The 12,888-nt window shown below is 33.7% G+C and overlaps 1 protein-coding gene across 1 annotated transcript in view; it reads right to left on the minus strand.

The window, feature by feature from the left end:
• The window catches only part of LOC120428792 (uncharacterized), a 244,909-nt gene that overhangs the window by 69,697 nt on the left and 162,324 nt on the right, over positions 1-12,888 (minus strand). The window lies entirely within an intron of this gene.

The raw sequence follows: 12,888 nt of genomic DNA on the forward strand, positions 1-12,888 counted from the left end.
CAAAATATTTTTGCCTTCCTCACCTTACTGAGGAAAGGCTATAAAATCACTCGAAAAATGAACTTCTTAATTTGACAACCTAGACCCACCTTCACGTATACATATCGACTCAGAATCATGTTCTGAGCAAATGTCTGTGTGGATGTGTGTAGGTGTCGATTTATCTCCGGTCGATTATCTCCGGACTGGATGAACGGATTTTGACCGTATTAGTCTCATTCGATCCGTCTTGGGGTCCCATAGGTCTCTATTTAAAATCAGCAAGTTTAGTAAAGTACTTCAAAAGTTATGCTAAAAAAATGATTTTGGCGTATGTCCGGAAGATTGTAAAAAGAGTGGTTTTTGCAAGAAAACCTATCATGTTGTACATTTTCAGAAAGGTATTAAAAATACCTTTCCAATGAGCCCAAAACATCGAAGATCTGACAACCTTATCAAAAGTTATTAGCACTTATGTGTTATTTATACATTTTTTGGAGGCCGGATTTCAGATATTGTGATTAAAATATTGTTTGAATCTTTCATGTGATCTATGGTTGGATAGGTTTTTTATCAGACCTTGCCGATGAGCCAAAAATATTGAAGGTCTGCGAACCCTATCAAAAGAAATGAGTAATAAAGTTGATTTGTTAAACATGTTAAGGGGGAATGTTGCTATTTTTACTGAATGTATTGACTTTATGAATATGAGGAAGGCACCAACCACCTAAAGGTGGATTAAGTAACGTTTTTTTTTTATAAGATCTCATTTTTAGATATATTTATAATCTTCAGCGTGATGCAGACTCGTTATGCTATGTAATGCTTTTTAATTTTTTAATATGTTTTAGATAACAAAAATTTGCATTTTTGAGCTATGGAACAAGTTAGTTAAAATTCATTTTATTTTATGAAAAAAATGTGGAAAAAAATCGAAAAACTTTAAGATGTAGAATGAATTATGCAATCATAATGTTATTTGATATCGCCTACGTCATCAAGTTCCAATGAAATTTCCTATGTTAATTTTATATAATTTTGTATTTTTTAAATTTAGAAAATTTAATTAAAATAACATCACAAAAATTTTTTTATGAATGTTACTTTTTTTAACCCTCTACAACCTAACCCCTCCTTTAGACGGGCTTCGATCTGAAAAATCGCTAAAAATCAATTTTTCAACTGATTTTTGATCTTTTAAAAGCATTGGAAAGAAGAACTCTTAAAATTTTAGAAAATTTCAGGGTTGAAAGTTCAACTTGTTTTATGTGACTTTGCCAATGTTTTTTAAAAAAGTCATTTTTTAGGGGTAAACTTTGGCTGTGTTTTTCACTAACATTTCCTATATTTTCAGTAAAAAGAAGTATGCAGTAATTTTTGTAGTGTCCCAGGCTATGCCTCTACGCATTGCTTTGCAATTTAAATGATGATGGTGCCATTCTATAGCAAAAAATGTGATAAAAAAGGCAAAAAATTGAAAAAGTTACTGTAAAACCGTGAAAAATCAGATAGGCAAAATGTAATTATATTAGGTTGAAGAATAGGCCAAATACTACCAAAAACAAACATAAACTTAACAAGATAAATGCAAATTAAAATACTAAAAATAAAACAAGAAAATATAAAACAAGAGTAAAGTTTTTCGTAGAACAAAAGTTGCTCAAAATGACAACAACACGGGAAAAATAAATATTTTCAAAAAAAAAATGGGCAGTAGAGGGTTAAGATTCTAAGCAATACCAACCACTTTTCCTAAGACACCAGAAAATCGATCAGAAAATCTTTTTCAAAGAAACATTATTTAGAATATTTTTGAAGCATTTTAGTGCAACTAGTATGGACGAACCAATGATGCAAAATGTATTCTTTGGTCATAGAAAAGCACACACAAAGTTCATCTTAATAAAAAAAGTACTAAAAATAAATTTTCAAAAAACTATTCATTCTTGAAAGAATTCCAAGGTACTGATATTTTTGGTCAAGAAAAATAGGGCTTCATCCATAAAGTACACAGTACAAGTATTTTTTTTTTGTGAATTTGGAAGGTTTTAAAATTGGAACACAATTTAGGCTGAAAAAGGGGTATTACAACAGAAAATGGTAAATTTTAAATTTTTTAAGGTGAAACAACACAATTCATAACTATAACTCGATCTAAAATATCTCAAAAAATCCATGTTTCATAAAAATTTGAATCTTCAAAAAGCATGGGAAAGTAGAACTAAAATTTTGATGATTTTATTTGTTTCATGTGAATTTAGAAATATTATGAAAAATAAAGATTTTCTCCTGGGATCAACCGTTTGCTGTGATTAAAAAGAAACCCCTTCTATTTTATTTCAAAATTAGTTGACTAAGCAAATCTAAACTAAATAAATACATTTTGAAAAGTAGCTCAAAATGACTTACTGAACAAAATAAAATCAAATATACATTTTAGCAGTAGAGGATAAAAAATCTACGTATATTTGTAAAAAAAAACCTATATTCTTTTGAAAAGTAAAACTATGAAAAGATAAAGATAATATTAAATAAAATTGTAAAAATTTAAATTTTGAAATTATTTCTACGAATTGGCATCTTTCTCCACACTTAATTACCCTCGCAAAAGGCTTGACATTTTCAAATACAAAAAAAAATCAAACATCAATAATTTGCACGCATTTCGTTAATTGACGTCGAGTCAGTGCTGATGCGTGCCCTTTAATCTTTGCTCTGTTTCTTTCCCTAATTACCCCAGCAACCACCAACCACCCAGGCCAGGACACGCAGGTCGTGCGTGCCGTTTTCCGCTACTGTTTCGACATTTTACTCAAATGGGTGCAAAATGGGAGGGATTTTACACAGAAATGAGGACCTCTTTAATCCACCCCCCTTTGCCACTTGTGCCAACCAAGTGTGACTCGACACGTGTCGCGTTCGCCAGTCAAGAGTGTCGTTTAATAAAGATCAAGTTTTGCGTAACAGGGGGAGAGAGCGAAGGGGAATGGGGGAATAAAGTCATTAATTGCGAATAGATAATGGTATGCTCGTTATGAAATGAGTTCAAAGGTAAAAGTTAGATATATTTTGAAAAACCTTTAAAATTTAGGAGGTTATAAGTGATCAAAAAGTTTATGAAATTTTATTTGTTTTACAGATTTTATAATAACTGTTTTGAATTTCTCTGCTATTGAAATATTTTATATTCAGAAATTATAGTAATATAGTGTAATATAGCAATATAGTGAATTTACTAAAATAAATCCTCATGTTATTCATCGCGTACCTTTTTTTTAAATCAATTGCGTCAATTTATGGTTCATTGAATATTACAAATTTAATTAACGTTCATGCACACTCAAAAGAAAAAAAGCCCGGCCAATCCCATTTTTGACTGCCAAAGCCCACCTGCTACAATTTAAAGTCCCATCCCATCTCGATTGTCTGTGGCTGTTCATTAAAAAAAAGCTCATTCGAAAAGAAGAAAAAAAACCCTCCCAAAATTGTTTGACCATGCATAAAAATCCATGTTGACCATTTGGTTTCACCCATTAAAACGCGTGTATCATTTTCTCTTTCCTGTAATTGACCAAAATGTCGGCTCGGAAAAAAATCCCTTTGAAAAAATCGTGGGTGTAACGCTTGGGGAGGTGGGCATTTGGTGGGCACCCCTTTTTCGCACACACAGTCACGTCACTGTGTGTGTGTTCTATGGAGTGTTGGACAGCTGGGCGGATGAAAAAAAGGAACAAAAAAGAGCCGCTTCGAGACTCAATAATTAAACGCGAACCATTCAAATTACCGCCCAATTCCGCTTCATTCGTTTAATTTTTGAACAAATAAATTAATCAATCATTCAGTACCACACACGAACTTTTTTCAGTCTGTCTCTCACTCTCCTTTTTCTCTGAGTTGTTTTTTTCAGATTTTTTATTTGCTGTGTTTTTTTTTTTGTAAACTTTGGTTGGTTTGTTATTCAACGTGAGTGCGGCAGTTTTTTGATGCTTCTTCTTCGAAGAAAGGTTGTCTGATGTTCATTGATGATGCCTTTTTTTCGCGCCGAATCGCCGGTGATGAAAGATGATCACCATCGACCGAGAGGCGGTGAGTTACCTGGTAAAAGTTTCGGCGAAAGATGATATCCGTTACAAAATAGATGTTTTTCGTCTTGTAAATGGTGGGATGTCCCAGGTGACCCACATTATTGAGAAGTTGTGGGCAAGTTTGGTGTGAATTTGTTAGCAAATTGTTTTTTTTTTTAATTTGGAAGATGAATTGAAAAATGGTCTACCTCATTTTGATTTAAGGTTACCATTTACCAGAGCTTGCGACAGCATTTTTTTTGTTGCAAAACATTTAAGTATTTTTAATAGTATGCAAAATATGCTCTTCATTGAAGACCTATTTCTACAATCAGTTTTTTTAAGGATTGGTTCCGAGAATCACTGGCATTACCAGGTGGTAGAGAGGGAGTGTTATAAAAAGAAATATTTTCATATGGCATATTTGATTGACGTTTGAAAGTAAACAATAGACCTTTTTCAAATCTTCTTAGGTTTAAACTTTGAACGAAAAATACTTGAACTTTTTTTTTGTTTCATAATTTTATTAAAATTTTCCGTAAAACTAAAATTGAATGTTTCGCATACATATAAATGAAATGCAATTTTGACGTAGACTTACGTCTTTGTCGAAGGTACTGGGGTGTCATTCCAAAAAACCCGGGCCGAAGGCCCTGGAATATTGCGTCATCCGTCAATCGCTTATATCTTCCTTCCCTCAAATCGAATCGGCACGATTTTGGTTCCATTCGATTCGAAAATTATTCAGCAATTTGCTATAAAACTTTCATTGTTGGCAAAATAGTTTTACTATTGAAACAATTGAATGTTTTAAAATGTTTTCAAAATGCAGAGATTTTGCAAGCAAAACGAGCGCTTCCCACTCACGGACGGGAATGTCAAGTACCTATTTTGAGGGGAAAAATCATCCGAGCAACGCGACCGAGTGTCTGTCGCGAAAAAGGAGGGGAAGTAGCAGACCGAAATCATATATAAGAACGCGCGCTCAGCCCATTCTATCATTCACGTCTCAGACGTCGGACCGGCAGCAGCAGCAGGAAAGCTCAGCCCAGAGCAGCAGCAGCAGGAGAGAGACCAGAGCAGCAGCAGCAGGAGAGAGAGGGACCAGAACTGCAAAAGAAGTGCGCATCGCCTTCTCGTCGTCACCGTCAGCCAGTTGCCTCTCGATGGCCGGACCGTTTGGATCGTCCCACCCGGGACGAGGCAGCAACAAAATGAGGCGCGCGCCTGCTGCCTTCTCGCCGAAAAGTTGCCTCTCGTGGGTCAAGCCGTGGTTGTGAAACTTCCAAATTCTAGTTGTTAAACTTCCCAACTCTTCGGAGTTGCCTCACTCCCCGTCCCTCGTTCCACCCGGGGCGAGGCAGCGCAATGAATAATTACAGTTTAAATTTCAGGAACAAATTTTGGTTTTCGGGGGCGACGGACTGCACAGCTTTCTGAGGCTGCTCTCGCCGCCAACTCCTAAAAACCCGGGCCGAAGGCCCTGGAATACTGCGTCATTCGTCAAACGCTTATATCTTCCTTCCCTCTAATTGAATTGACACGATTGACTTCGGGGTTGACGGATTGACCAGCTTTCTGAGGCTGCTCTCGCCCCCAACCCCTCTCCCTCTACCCCTCATTCTGCTACCAAACATTCATTCGGTTCACGAAAAAATCGTTTTTCGTTCTTCTCTTTCCTTCCTCCATTCGATGTTGTCTAGTCAAAGATTTATCAACACATTCAAAGTATGTTTACATGGTAGCTGCGGTTTTGTTCGCATTAGATTTGCCATCTCTTTCTAGTAAAAGTCAATTCGAATCGTATATAAATTCTGTTTCAACAACCGGTACGTACACGGTCCGATTGAATTTACCGATCGCATTCACGATCTTATTCCGTTAATGTATTTCAAGTGTCTAGCTAATTCATCAAAATTAAGAAATGGTTCACATATCAAAACTTTACGTAGTCTACGCCATTCCGGTTATGTCTGTGACATAACTACTTTGACTTTTTTTTATAAAGAAGCCAGCGATCAAGTTCAACCTTTCAAAATGCAAGTTTTTAACATTTTTTTTCAGTATAGGTTGATTTTTTTAAAACCAAAAAAATCTTTACAAAAACTACATTTTTATTTTTATAATTTTATTATCTAAAATATTTACTTTGGCAAAAGTGGTAAACATCTAATAATTGGAACACAATTTTCATTAATAATATTATGATATTAAACAAAATTTACAATTTCTGTTTGTCCAAATTTTGTAGATATGGCTGGGGAACACACCGAAAAAAAAGATACAGGGTAAAAATTTACTTATTCTATAAATCACTCTTGTCACTTGGGCCGTTGCAAATATTTTTCAAAGTTTATGTCGTAGACTTTTTATGCTTTTTAGGAATTTTCTAAAAAGATTTCGTTGTATTTTCCCTATAAATTAACATAAAATTTAAATGAAAAGTTATTTTTAAAATCAATTTAAGGTAACAAATAGTATTTTTTTTTTAATCAGCAAGCAAATTTCAATGCTTAATTTTTTTCTCGGTGTAGTCCTCATTTAGACCTCAAATTTAGACAAAAACATCAGAATGACGAAAACACTCTACCAAAAGATATAGATTAGGGTATATGACCCTATTTTGGACCTAGTACGTATTTTGGACCTATTTTTATCAATCGAGGTAGTTCAGGCTTTTAAAGTACGAATTCACTGAATCCAACCAACAGAAAGTGTAAGCAGGATCGTTTTGTAGCTTACCCCTTCCAAAAATGTTAACATTTTTGATTATTTCCGCTTTTTCAGCCACTTTTTCCAATGCCATCCGTATTTCCTAACATTTTCCTAGCACATCGATTAGGTCCAAATATTCCGGCTTCGTTGCTTATCGGATTTGGCTCGCGACACCTTGTGTTTTTTTCTGTTTTGCTCTGACACCAAACAATTTCGTCCGGTTTCCGAGCAATGTAACTGTTGTCTATTTAATTCTTTTATGTTTTTCATCACTAAACCACTGAAATAACTATTCTATTATCGAAAAAAACTCAATTCAAAATATTTTTTCAAATCAGCCGCGTTGGATCAGTTTTTGGAGCTACTTTGCTGTCGGTTCTAGGCTATCACCAACACATGTATAACAAGGTGTTGCCAGTTTTGTTTATCAATTTATTTCGATATTTCATTAACATTAATTGAATTTTTTTAATTTAATATTTTGAAATGCATTCCTTTACTGTAATTATTTGAAAGAAATCTAAGCTTTAAAAATCAAATGATTAACAGAAACAATCAAAATGTGTTTTTTAAACGATAAAAATGCAAATTGATGATAGAGATTTAGATGATTGTAAGGACCGATTGCAAAGTATCCCAAAATTTAAACTGATGTTGATTTATGTTTGTCTTAACATCATTATCACCAATTTAGCTGCATATATTTTTAAAATTTGCTTCAAAAAATGCAAACTGGCTACCCTGTTGGAATTGAATGGGAAACGATTGAAAAACCTAAAGGGTCTAGTTCATTAAATCGTCAGCTGTCACCATGACAGGAGCTGTCAACATGGCTTACGAGTGGTTTTTGAAAAAGTCGTATGAATTAAATTTAAAAAATCTTGAGTTCGTTTTAAAAAGATCCTAAGCGCTAGTTGTAAACAAATCAATTTTTCGATCAGTTCTCGATCAACTTGCGAATTATAAATAAAAAATGCTTTGAATTGTCATCTGCACGTCTTTTAAATGCTCTTTACTGGAAAACAAACAAACAATTTGGTTTGATTCAGAGAAAAAAAAATCAAATAAGTGTCGGAGATCGTGATGGCTGTTACGACGTATTGCAAACTAATCAGAGAAATATACATATGGAAAATTGATTTTTTGTAAGTTTTGACTGATTTTTGCATATCTATCAATATATTATTTTTAAAAATACAGGTATAACGTATTTTTTCACAATTGGCAGCGTTGGCTTATAATAAATTACACTTTTAGATTTTACCGTGTCAATCATGTTAGAAACATAATTGAACCAGCTAGAAAAATAAAAATCTTCCAAAACAAATTAGCATAAGAGGTTAATACGATGTTAACTTTATGAATTTTATTATTTGAGAAATATCTGATTACCGTAAATCTGGGTGACTTTGATAGCCGGAGTAACTTTGATAGGTTTGAGATTTTTCCGCAAAATGAAGAGTACAAATTAACCTTCGGGAAGTCGCGTGTTTTCGCCTTTCTTACAAGTGCCCTTACAAACTGTGTACAAAGTACACGTACGCGACCTCCGGTGGGTTAAATACGTACGGAATGGTATGGAATCATACTGACCATGGTAGAGAAGTGCTCAAAGTACCTCATGAAGAACTTTTCAAGAAATTTTTTGAAAAGTTAATTAAGTATAATTAAGAAAATTTTGATAAATAGCATTATTTTAATCTTCTCAAAGTGTCATGATTTTCTCAATGAACATAATTTTGAATCATAAAACGGAATGCATTTTCGGATTCTTCGGACAATCTTCTACTAGGAAAAGGTAAAATAAGTTTGTAAATAATAAATATTATTAAATATTATTTGTTTTTAAAACATAATTCAAAAAAATCTCCTAATTTAAAGGCATTTTCATTAAAACAAAATAAATATAAAATGTAAAAACTTTTGATTCGTTCTTTGAATTCAGTAAATCTATAATCAGCGATGGAATAATCATCATCAAAAGAAAATCATTGGACGTTCATCAAGAGAAAAAATCCAAAAGGAGCATGGCTCTTCTCTCTCGCGCACGAAAGATCGGTAAAAGGAATCTAAAAAAATCATCATCTTGATTATTCGGCGGAACATCTTTTTTTTTTTTTTTTCATAAAATTATTTTTATTAGGTCCTTTTCGGTACTGGGACCTGGTTAGGACCGAGTCGGCTTTTGTAATTACATTTGACTTAATAATTACAGAGGATCTTGTGTGGCGGAACATCTTATTCACTACTACACGTGCAAGTGTAACGTCACACGTCAAAAAACGACCTGTCACATTTTGTAGATGGGCAATGTGTGTAAACAAAGTGAAATAAATACTTTTAAGTGATGCTGATAAGGAAATTCACAAAAAATCACCAGCAGATTGATTTTCTTGAAGAATTTCGGGAGCGATTTTCTTTTGCGTGATTTGCCTCCTCTCTCTTTCGCGGGTGAAGAAAGTTCGCTTGCGAAATTGATTTTTTTGCGATTATTCCATCCCTGTCTATAATTTAATAAACAAAACTAGTTTCAACGAATTTCAGGCAAAGTTCTGAATTTTTAACAATTTTACCTAAAATTTATATGTATTATGTTAAAAAGCTTATAAACATAGTTAACTAAATATTGACATAAATGATTTTCTTTAAAACTATATCAGCAACCTAAGTGATGGTAAGTTCAAAGTAAAAATAATGTTTGAACACCTCAAATCTGCTTTTAACAAGACAAACTAAGACTATCAAAGGCACCCTGGTATTCAAACAAAGATTTTTTCCAATATTACATTGTTTTTAAAAGTGCAACATGTAGTTAAACTTTTTGTCAAGCAACTGTAAAGTTTAACATGGCAGATGAGAAAGTTTCACACCAAGTTACAAGCTATAATCTCTCTTTAAAATTTCTTCATTGTTTAATCATATTTGAACTTAAGCTCTGCTTAAAATTTAGAACCTTTTTTCATTGTATCTTGTTATGTATCTCTGTCATTCATTTGATTTTAAGTTAAGGTGTTTTTATTGCGACTAATAACGGGTTGTCTTTTATGCTCTAATGCTTGAACAATTAGGTCGTAAGAATACGCAAATTGTAAATAGGACAGATATCTGCTAAAGATGTGTGAGTTTCCATTCAATATAATTAAAACACGTTTTCAAATTCAAATCCATTGTTTTATCATAATTATTTAATTTCTGAAATAAATATTTTCCAAATAACAATCGTGGATAGGCCCTTTGGTTTATCAAACCGAGTTTTTTGTAAGTGTGCGTGTTGTCGCCGCACGCCGCAATTCGAGTTGTCCAAATTTCAACCAATCAGAGTGTGGGTCCAAAATAGGTTCAGCGATGTCTCCAAAATACATTCAATAAGTCCAAAAAGAATCCAAAAAATGTTTTACTTGAAATGCTTATTACAATGAAATGGTTAAATTATTTTCAATTTTCAATAGTACACTTTGTTAAGGCTAAATTAAGGCACAAAACAATCCTGAAACGAGCCAAATTAGTTAGACCGTTCTTGAGAACCATGCGAAATATGTTGACGCTTTGCATAGTAGGTCCAAAATAGGGCCATATACCCTATTGAATTTTAAAAGCCATTTCCATATGAAATGCTGCCAAATTTGTATGAAAAATTATTTGAAATATGGCGGAATTCACTATAAAAAAATTCAAAAAAAATATAAAAAAAAAAATCTCATTTTTGATGGGATTGCTCAGTATGTTTACAATTACAATTTTTGAGTTTTCATTCTTTCTTTTATGATGTTTTATTTTCGTAGTGAAAAAGATAAATAAAACAATATTAGAAATATGAATATTATATTTAATGTTTATGTAACTTTCTTTTTTCAAATAGATAAGAAAATTCAAAAATGCTTGTATTATTAGACTTCTAAAATAGGATCAACAATCAATAAGAAACGTTTCAAATATTTCAATAAATGATATTTTTTTCAAAAACGTCCCTTGTCCGACGTAAAAATGTTATGAGTTTCCGTAATGATTTATACTACGCCTTGCACGAAACCGGAAAAGTTGCCTTGATACCATTTAGATTTTTTATATGGTACGACCCTCGTACTTCAATTAACTAACTTTACAGGGTAATTTTAAGAGTGTAACGATGTTCTACAAAGTTGTTGAGGAGACAATTACAAAAAAATGATGGTTATAATTATGTGGTTTACTAGTAAATATTTCGAGTCATCGCGATTTAACGATTTTTTTAAGAGTTTGTCGAAACGCAAAAAAAAACTTTTGCTAATCTTTTTTATTGGTAAATGAAATTGTTTGTTTTCAAAATGACTCTTCTGGGTTATTTCAGATTCTAAAAAAATATGAAATTTCCTTTCTAGAAAAGTGAGTTTTGTTTTATATAGTCGGGTTTCAGAATTGAGGAAAGGTTTCAATTTTTTTTTTAATTTAGATTTTTAAGAAGCGATTTTTTAAATATAAATTTCGGGCGTTCAATTCTACATAAAAGCCCCTTTGGCAACAAACTTTCAAATAATCATCATTGCAGACTACAAATTATTGAAAAACCCGCCCCACTGACAAGAGATATTGAACAAGGACCTCGTAATCGAAATCAGAGACCAAAATTACCCTTTAGGACAAAGTTGCACGCTAATCGAAGATGGCTAAGGGCAAATGCTGTGTTAGTTTGTGGTGAATTATCAGAATAAAAAGTTTAAAAATAATAGTAGTTTATGCAACAAGTTGCAAAAAGAGGATTTTTTCAGCACGAGTCGTACATTTATCCAACGAGGTTCACCGAGTTGGATAAATACGAAGAGTGCTGAAAAAATCAAGTTTTGCTACGAGTTACATACAACATTTTTTGCAATTCCGAAAAACACCCATTGAGTGAAATTTTATGTCAAATTTTCATGTATTTTGTCAATTTTGTCAATAAATCGTCTGAATCAAAAGAATGTTGAAAAGTGTTTCTTTTCGAAACAATTGCTAAAAAGTTCAACTTTTCAGCACCCATTTCAGTGCTGAAAAGTGGAACTTTTCGAATCGAAAATTTGTACAGTTGAGAGAGTTGAGGGGGTTTTTTTCAAAATGACAATTGTAGATAGTACAGTGTCCAGAGATATCGATGCATTTGAGGAATAATAAGTCTTCTAAATTTAACGAATAATATTTTTTGGATTACCATTCATCATAACTAAGATTTTCTGCTGTTGCAACAGTTAAACTTTTTAAAGCGCACTAAACAATTCCTACTCGGAACGACAATCTTGCAGGTCAATCGGCTGAACTCATGTCTCTGCAAATCCCCTCTCCATCCAAACTACACAAGAAAACCAATTTCGAGCAAACTTCTAAACAACCCCTCCGTATCAGCCACTATAAACTCATGCAAAAAACCCGCCTCGTTTCAAAATTGCTGCATCTTCGAAACGACCCCAAGGACCAAGGAGAGAGATTCCTTGAAGGCACTGCAAGTTTCAAGCATCCGAAGCCACTCGAGGGCAGCAGGCAGTCACGGGCCAGCTACTTGTTGGATGAACCCAGGCCACCAACCACCACATTCAGGGGGATCTGCGAAATTCCGGCAGCCACTTCGACCACTTCCTCCCTCTGAAGTCCACGTGTTCAACACCCACTTGGCATGTGGCGCTGCACTTTCAACTGGTTCGGCAAGTTCTTCCGTACCAAAGGGGAAGGAAGATGACAAAATCCATAGAAAATAGATAATCTTCACCTCCTCCGGAGGCGTCTTTGCTGAAGTGGGTGGCCAGAAAACCACGTTCTTTGACAAATTCCGGCACGAAGACGACCGCCTCCTTGAAAGGAGGTTCTTCCACCAAAGGAAGATTGCGAGCAAAAATGTCTATTAGATTGCAAATCAGGTTAAGAATTGCATTCATATGCAAACGCTCTCCGAAGAGGAATTTGTATAGAAGTCGGTACTCAATCATTTTCCTCTTCTGAGCAAGCGATTTTTTCCCTTTCTTCGAGCAAAGCAAGAAAGGATTTTCCACCTTCTTTGAATCCATTTTACTTTCTTTTTTTCAATTTGCCCAAAAACTTGCCTCCTTCTCCAGAGCCCAGGTTAAATTTATCGCTCCGTATTCTTGCTGACGAAAGGAACAAATTTTTAGTTTCCCATTCAAAA

This window comes from Culex pipiens, chromosome 2 (genome assembly GCF_016801865.2).
Source record: "Culex pipiens pallens isolate TS chromosome 2, TS_CPP_V2, whole genome shotgun sequence".
In the NCBI taxonomy this organism is placed as follows: Eukaryota; Metazoa; Arthropoda; class Insecta; order Diptera; family Culicidae; genus Culex; species Culex pipiens.